This window comes from Macrotis lagotis, chromosome 1, assembly GCF_037893015.1.
Source record: "Macrotis lagotis isolate mMagLag1 chromosome 1, bilby.v1.9.chrom.fasta, whole genome shotgun sequence".
Lineage (NCBI taxonomy): Eukaryota > Metazoa > Chordata > Mammalia > Peramelemorphia > Peramelidae > Macrotis > Macrotis lagotis.
The window spans coordinates 834,619,872-834,627,188 of NC_133658.1; the positions used below are offsets into that span (position 1 = coordinate 834,619,872).

The 7,317-nt window shown below is 34.5% G+C and overlaps 1 pseudogene; it reads left to right on the top strand.

Annotated features, from left to right (window-relative positions):
* The first annotated feature begins 2,629 nt into the window (after nucleotides 1-2,629).
* LOC141488963 (pyrroline-5-carboxylate reductase 1, mitochondrial pseudogene) lies at nucleotides 2,630-3,573 on the top strand (annotated as a pseudogene).
* The last annotated feature ends 3,744 nt before the right edge of the window (nucleotides 3,574-7,317 follow it).

Below are 7,317 nucleotides of genomic sequence, written 5' to 3' on the forward strand. Positions count from 1 at the left end.
CATGCCACTGGCCTTGGACATCCCTGGAACCCTGCAGCCTCCTTTTCATTGGACCACTGATGCTGTGGGCACAGTAACAACCGCCTTTCCCTACTCCCAAATCCTCTTCTTTCCCTTCTAAATCTGACTCTGAGCATTGTAATCCAATTCAACACTAACCATTGCCTTTGTGACAGTGAACTTTCCTGATTCACCATCTTTAAGTCCTAAGGATGCAGAGAATTATGATGTAGATTTGTGGTTGGAGACAAATTCTGTAATCTTTAATGTTGTTAAATCATGTCAGAGGGTGTAGGGCTCTTTGCTCTTGAGATATAAATTTTCCTCTATTGTTTCTTTGTTAAATGTAAAATTTGTATCCTGCCTCCTCATGCCCAACCCTCAGTCTTTTACCTTCTACTTGGTTTCAGTCACTGAAGTGAGGATAAGGTGGGGGTGGGGGGGAGAAGGAATTTCCATTTTTGCCCTCAGTGTCCAGATAATGGGCAAGATTATAAAACCTGGGCTGGACTTCCTCTCTGTGCTGATCCATTCTCTCTGGCCAGTCAGCTCTCCCTGACAGTCTTTATCTCTGTCTTTATCTCCCTCTGTCATTGTGTCCTGAGCAAATAATGAGACATCATACCAAAATTTATGGGATTCAGCCAAGGCAGTTTTGGGGGAAACTTTATATCTTCAAATGCTTATACGAATAAAATAGAGAAAGAAAAAAAAAATCAGTGAATTGGGTATGCAACTAAAAACTAGATAAAGAACAAATGAAAGACCTCCAATTAAATACCAAATTAGAAATTCTGAAAAGCAAGGGTTAATAAAACTGAAAGCAAGAATATCATTGATCTAATAAATAAAACTAAGAATTGGTTTTTATGAAAAAGCCAATAAAGTATATAATCCTTTGGTTAATATAATTTCAAAAAAGAAAGGAAAATCAAATTACCAGAATCAAAAATGAAAATTTCCTCTAATGAGGAAATTAAAGGAGATAATTCAGAGTTTCTTTGCCAAACCGTGTGTCAATAAATTTGATAGCCTGAGTGAAGTGGATGAATATTTACAAAAATACAAACTGTCCTGATTAACAGATGGGAAAATAACATACTTAAATAACCCATTTCAGGAAAAGAAATTGAAGAAGCCATCAATAAACTCCCTAAGAAAAAGTCTCCATGTTCAGATGGATTTACAAGTGAATTATACCAAACATATAAAGAAGAATTAATTCCTATTTTATATAGTTTGCATAAAAAATAGTTCTACTAAATTCCTTTTAAGACACCAACATGGTGCTGACATTTAAACCAGAAAGAACCAAAACAAAGAAAATTATAGACCAATAATCTTAATGAACATTGATATAAAAATCTTAAATAAAATTTTAGCAAGGAGTTTACAGCAAGTTATTGCTAGGAGAATACACCATGATTATGTAGGATTTATACCAGGTAGGCAGGGATGGTTCAATATTAGAAAAACACTCAACATTCTTGAACAATTCAGTAGCAAACCCATCAGAAATCATGTGAACATCTCAATAATGATGGAACTGCCAATGATAAAATACATCCATCCCTATTAAAAATGACAGAAAATTTAGGAAGAGATGAAGTTCTCCTTAAAATATTAAGTAGTATCTAGCTAAAATTATCAACAAATATTATATGTAATGCAGATAAGCTCAGAGCATTTCCAAAAAGATCCGGGTAAAACAAGAATGTCCATTATCACCATTACTATTCAATATAATATTAGAAGTGTTAGCTTTAGCAATAAGAAAAGAAAAAGAAATTGAAGGAATCAGAATTGGCAATGAGGAAGCAAAGCTTTTTCTCTTTGCACATGATATGATAGTCTACTTAGAGAACCCAAGAAAATCATTTAAGAAACTCCTTGAAGCAATTAACAAATTCAGCCAGGTAGCAGGATTTAAAATAAACCCACATAAATTATCAGCATTTCTACAAATAAACAACAAAGCCCAATAGCAAGAGATAGAAAGAGAAATTCCATTTAAAGAAACTATAGACAACATTAAGTACTTAGGAATCTATCTCTCACAACAAACCCAGAAACTGTAGAACACAATCGCACAGCACTTCTCACCCAAATAAAGTCAGATCTAAATAATTGGAAAAATATCAATTGCTCATGATTAGGTCAAGCTAATTAACAAAAATGATAATTTTACCCAAATTAAATTACTTATTTAGTGCCAAACTAAATAATTATTTTTCCAAGCTAGAAAAAATAATAACAAAATTCATCTAGAGCAACAAAGGTCAAGGATAGCAAGGGAACTGATGAAAAAAATTGAAAAGGAAGGTGGCCTAGCTCTTTGAGATTCAAAACTATAGTATAAAACAGCAGTTATCAAAACTTCCAAGTATTAGTTAAGAAATAGAGTAATGGATCAGTGGGTTAGGATAGGTTCAAAAGAAACAGTAGTAAATGACTACAACAATCAACTGTGACAAAACCAAACATAATAGTTTCTTGGATAAGAACTCACTATTTGACAAAAATTGTTGGTAGCTTTGTCTTGTGGCAGTGAAGAAATAGATGCTGTCCTTCTTCCCTTGGTTCCACCTGTTCTCGTTCTGCTGGCTGAGCTGAGCCTCTGGAAGGAACCATGCGTGTGGGCTTCATCGGAGCTGGCCAACTGGCCTTTGCCCTGGCTAAAGGCTTCACATCAGCAGGTATTCTGGCCTCTCATAAGATAATGGCCAGCTCAGCAGATATGGACCTGCAGACACTCAGAAGGATTGGTGTAAACCTGACCCCCAACAACAAGGAGACAGTACAGCATAGTGATGTACTTTTCTTGGCTGTAAAACCTCATATCATTCCCTTCATCCTGGATGATATTGAGGACAGGCACATTGTGGTCTCCTGTGCAGCTGGAGTCACAATTAGCTCCATTGAGAAGAAACTAACAGCCTTCTACCCAACCCCTAAAGTCATCCGTTGCATGACCAATACCCCTGTGGCAGTACAAGAGGGTGCTACAGTTTATGCTACAGGAACCCATGCTCAGGTGGAAGATGGGAAGCTTTTGGAACAGCTAATGGGCAGTGTGGGTTTCTGCACTGAAGTGGAAGAAGATCTTATTGATGCTGTCACTGGTCTCAGTGGTAGTGGGCCTGCCTATGTATTTACAGGTTTGGATGCATTGGCAGATGGTGGTGTGAAGATGGGGTTACCTCGTTGTTTGGCAGTTCGTCTGGGGGCCCAGGCTTTACTGGGAGCTGCCAAGATGCTCTTAGAATCTGAACAGCATCCAGGACAGCTCAAGGATAATGTCTGTTCTCCTGGGGCGAGCCACCATCCATGCCTTGCACTTCCTAGAGAGTGGTGGCTTCCGTTCCCTCCTCATCAATGCTGTGGAGGCTTCTTGCATACGTACCCGAGAGCTTCAGTCCATGGCTGACAAAGAGAAGATCTCTCCAGCTGCCATCAAGAAAATGCTACTGGATAAAGTGAAGTTGGACTCCCCCTACAATATCCACCAAGTCATCCTCCAATCTCATCAAGTTGCTAGCTCTAAACCAGGCCCAGGGAGGCAAGAAAGACTGAGGTGTCCCCTTTATCTCTCTGATCTCTGCTTCCAGACACACAGAGAGAAAGCATCTCCATGTGGCTGGAACAGCTCTTGATCAATTATCAGAAATTCCATGTCTGTGGGCCATAAATGGCTCTTTCTTATAGAGTTCAACATGGAGAATTTTCCCGGCCAACCAAAAAGGTCACACTTGCCCCTCATTATCATAAAATTCTGATTTCCCTTCTGAAGACTCCAATACAAAAGAGAATATTTCAGTCATTCAGCCCTTTTCTTTCCCTTCTCTCATGGAAACAACTTTTGCCCTTCCTCTCTCTGAGAGTTGGCTTTCTCTGGTGAGGGTGCTAAGAGTGCTGAACCAACACCAGTTGTTGAATTGAATATATAGACATATTCTACCTTAGAAAGGACAGCTCTGGATTCTTGCACTCAGGTATGACCCCTGACTCTGGGGAAAGCCAAATAACCCATCTCTCTTTCCTCCTCAGTTCATCCCTACTTCTTTTTTTTCCTGTTTTATTCTGAACTTAAGAAATAAAAAAAAAACATTTCAATAATAGTTGAATAGGAAAAAAAAATCTTTGTATATGAAACTACATTTTTATTATGTACAACTAGCTTTTTCTTTTATATATTTAATAAAGTTATCATATAACTTTAAAAAAATTGTTGGGAAAAGTAGAAAATTCTAGGGAAAAACCAGGTGTAGACACATATCTCATACCCTATATCAAAATAAGGTCAAAATGGGTATAGGATTTAGACATAAAGGCAATACCATAGATAAATTAATAGACAAAAATACTCTATCAGATCTATGGAAAGGGGACAAATTTATGACCAAATAAGAATTAGAGTATAATATAAACTTCAATATGAATGATTTTGACTAAATTAAATTAAAAAGGTTTTGCACTAATAAAATCATTGCTGTCAAAATTAGAAGGAAATAAGAAAGATAGGAAACAATCTTCACAACAAGGAGTTCTGATAAAGCTCTCATTTCTAAAATACATAGACATTGCATCAAATTTATAAGGTTGCAAGTCATTCCCCAACTGATAAATGGTCAAAAGATATGAATAGACAGCTTTCAAATGAAGAAATTAAAGCTATATATGATCATATGAAAAAATATTCCAAAAATATCACCTTACACCTATCAGATTGGCTAAGATGACAATAAAGGGAAAATAATCAAAGTTGGAGAGGTTGAGGGAGGATTGGGACATTAATGCATTGTTGGTGGAGTTGTGAACTGATCCAACCATCCTGGAGCACAATCTAGAACTATACCCAAAGATCAATAAAACTGTTCATATCCTTTGACCCTGCAATTCTAATTCTAGGTCTATATCCAGAAATCATTAAAAAATGAGAAAAGTCCTACATGTTTCAATATATTCATAGCAGCTCATTCTGCAAAGAATTGAAAATTGGGAATTGAAGGGATACCCATAAATTTGGGAATGGTTAGACAAGTTATGGTACATGAGTACTATGGAATATTAATTGTTCTATAAGAAACCATGAATGGTCAGAGTCTGATACTGAGCTAGGAGAGCAGAACCAAAAGAACAATGAGTACATTAACAACATTGTGAGATGATCAACCTTGATAGATGCAGCTCCTCTCAGAATTTCTTCCAAAGGAAGAAAAACAAAACAAAACAAACCCTGCAGAATCTGATGAACACTACATTCACTTTTTAAACAATTTTTTTTTATTTTTATGAGTTTATTATGTGATTTGTATAAGGCCTACTAAATTTTCAGATATGTAAACTAATTGATTGAAATAATGTGATGATACTGCTTATATCTGTCTCAGAAAAGTTGTCATTTTTTCAGGGTTACTATTTGTGAATCACTTAGTTATTGGGTTAATATTAAAAGTATTTAAATTTTAGAAGTAGAAAAGTTTTTATTGTTTTGATCTAAATTTGTTTCTATTTCAAGGCATAAGTGAGTTACATTAGTAATTCTGTTCCTGAGGAACCACATTTTCTTTTCAGATTGGCATACATATATTTAGGTAGAAGGGAATAAACTTATGAAATAAAAATGTTCTACTACCCTAGTGAATAAGGTAATGACATCTATAGTGCTATCCCACCAAATGGTCAAATGAAGAATATTTTAAAGAGTTTCTTTTTTTCTGCCCTCTGGAGAAATATAAAGTTTCAAGTCACCCTCCCTTTTTGTCTTATCTTTTGGTCTGCAGGTGACAGTATATACCTCATTTGACTCAAAAAGGAGATTGATATAAGATTTGATTATGATTTTGGTATAATTTTATAGCAGTAGTTTTGTATTTTAAAATATGGTAGTAGTAATTCTGTGATAATCAGACATATTAAAGATGATGTTCTTAACTTTATATATAATATATATGTATGTTGAATTTTTTTTTACTAACTTTTCTCTCCATTTTCCACAATGATATCTAAGTATTACCATTGTATGTGTTTGCTACATCTCAAATTCAGAGCATCTAGAAATATATGCAAGTGTTTAAGAATCAGCTTTTATAAGGATTCTGGAATCAAGGGTATATTGATCATGTTTATTTGAACATAGATGATAAGTGAGCATATTAATAGAGAAAATTGTTTTTATAAAATTTTTTTCTATATGTTATCTGTTTCCAAATCCTTTGTTGTAAAATCACCCTGTGCAACATGGATAAAATTTTGTGATTTTTTTTCCTATGATTTCTTCTTTTTTTAAACACTGCAAAATTATATCACCACTTGGCATTTTTTGATCTTTTAGACTATAAAGTTTAGAGATGAGACTCTGTAAGATTATAGGAAATTACTATTAAATACTTCATGAGACAGAAAATTGGCCTTCTTTTTTTTGAGCCTGAAATCCAGGTATCAAAGAAATACTGGTGGATCATAATCTATAGAAGCCAGAAAACCTAATGGAGGTTAGATACTGCAGGTAAAGTCTTATTTGGTTAAGGTTTGAAAGAGCAATTTTCAACAAGTTCTGAGATTGGACACTTTCTGACTCAATTTCCCAGTATGTGGCATTTGGAAAATGTCTCACCTGGCAGATTTAAAGTTTGGCTTAAGGTATTTGGCTACCTACATGGCCTCTGCCAAGAACAGACACCTAAATACAATAGGGAACATGTTCTTTTATATTCCTGATCTTTATGGTAAATTGCTTATAATCATGTTATGTGATCAATATTAAAATCAGGTATAGAAATTTAAGTCATTTGACCTACATTTATCTAATTTCTAATAGTCAGTCAGGCTATTATGTGGTCTGTGCACACTTTTGCAGAGGAATCCTTGTTGTTATGAAAGTTATTTTGTTAAGTGGTATAGCATTTTCCAAATGGGGAAATAATAATAATACAAATTAATCTCTATTTGTACCTGAATTTTCTGTGTATATCAACTTGGCAATTGACAAATCTCAGTGTAAATCATCATGACCTAAGGATTTCCAAATTTTCAATTTCTAGAAATGAAAATAATAGGTTTTGACTTGTTTAAAGTGTTGCATTAATGGGTATATATATATATATATATATATATATATATATATATACACATACACACACACACACACACATATATATATATACATATATATATATATATATATGCTATTGTTTCCATTTATAGTTAAATAGAAAGGAAAATTTCTACAAGTAACCTGAATTGAAGAGAAATCTCTGAAATGACATCTGAAACCATCAGATGACTCCAGAAGAAATGGACTCAAACTTCTCTGTT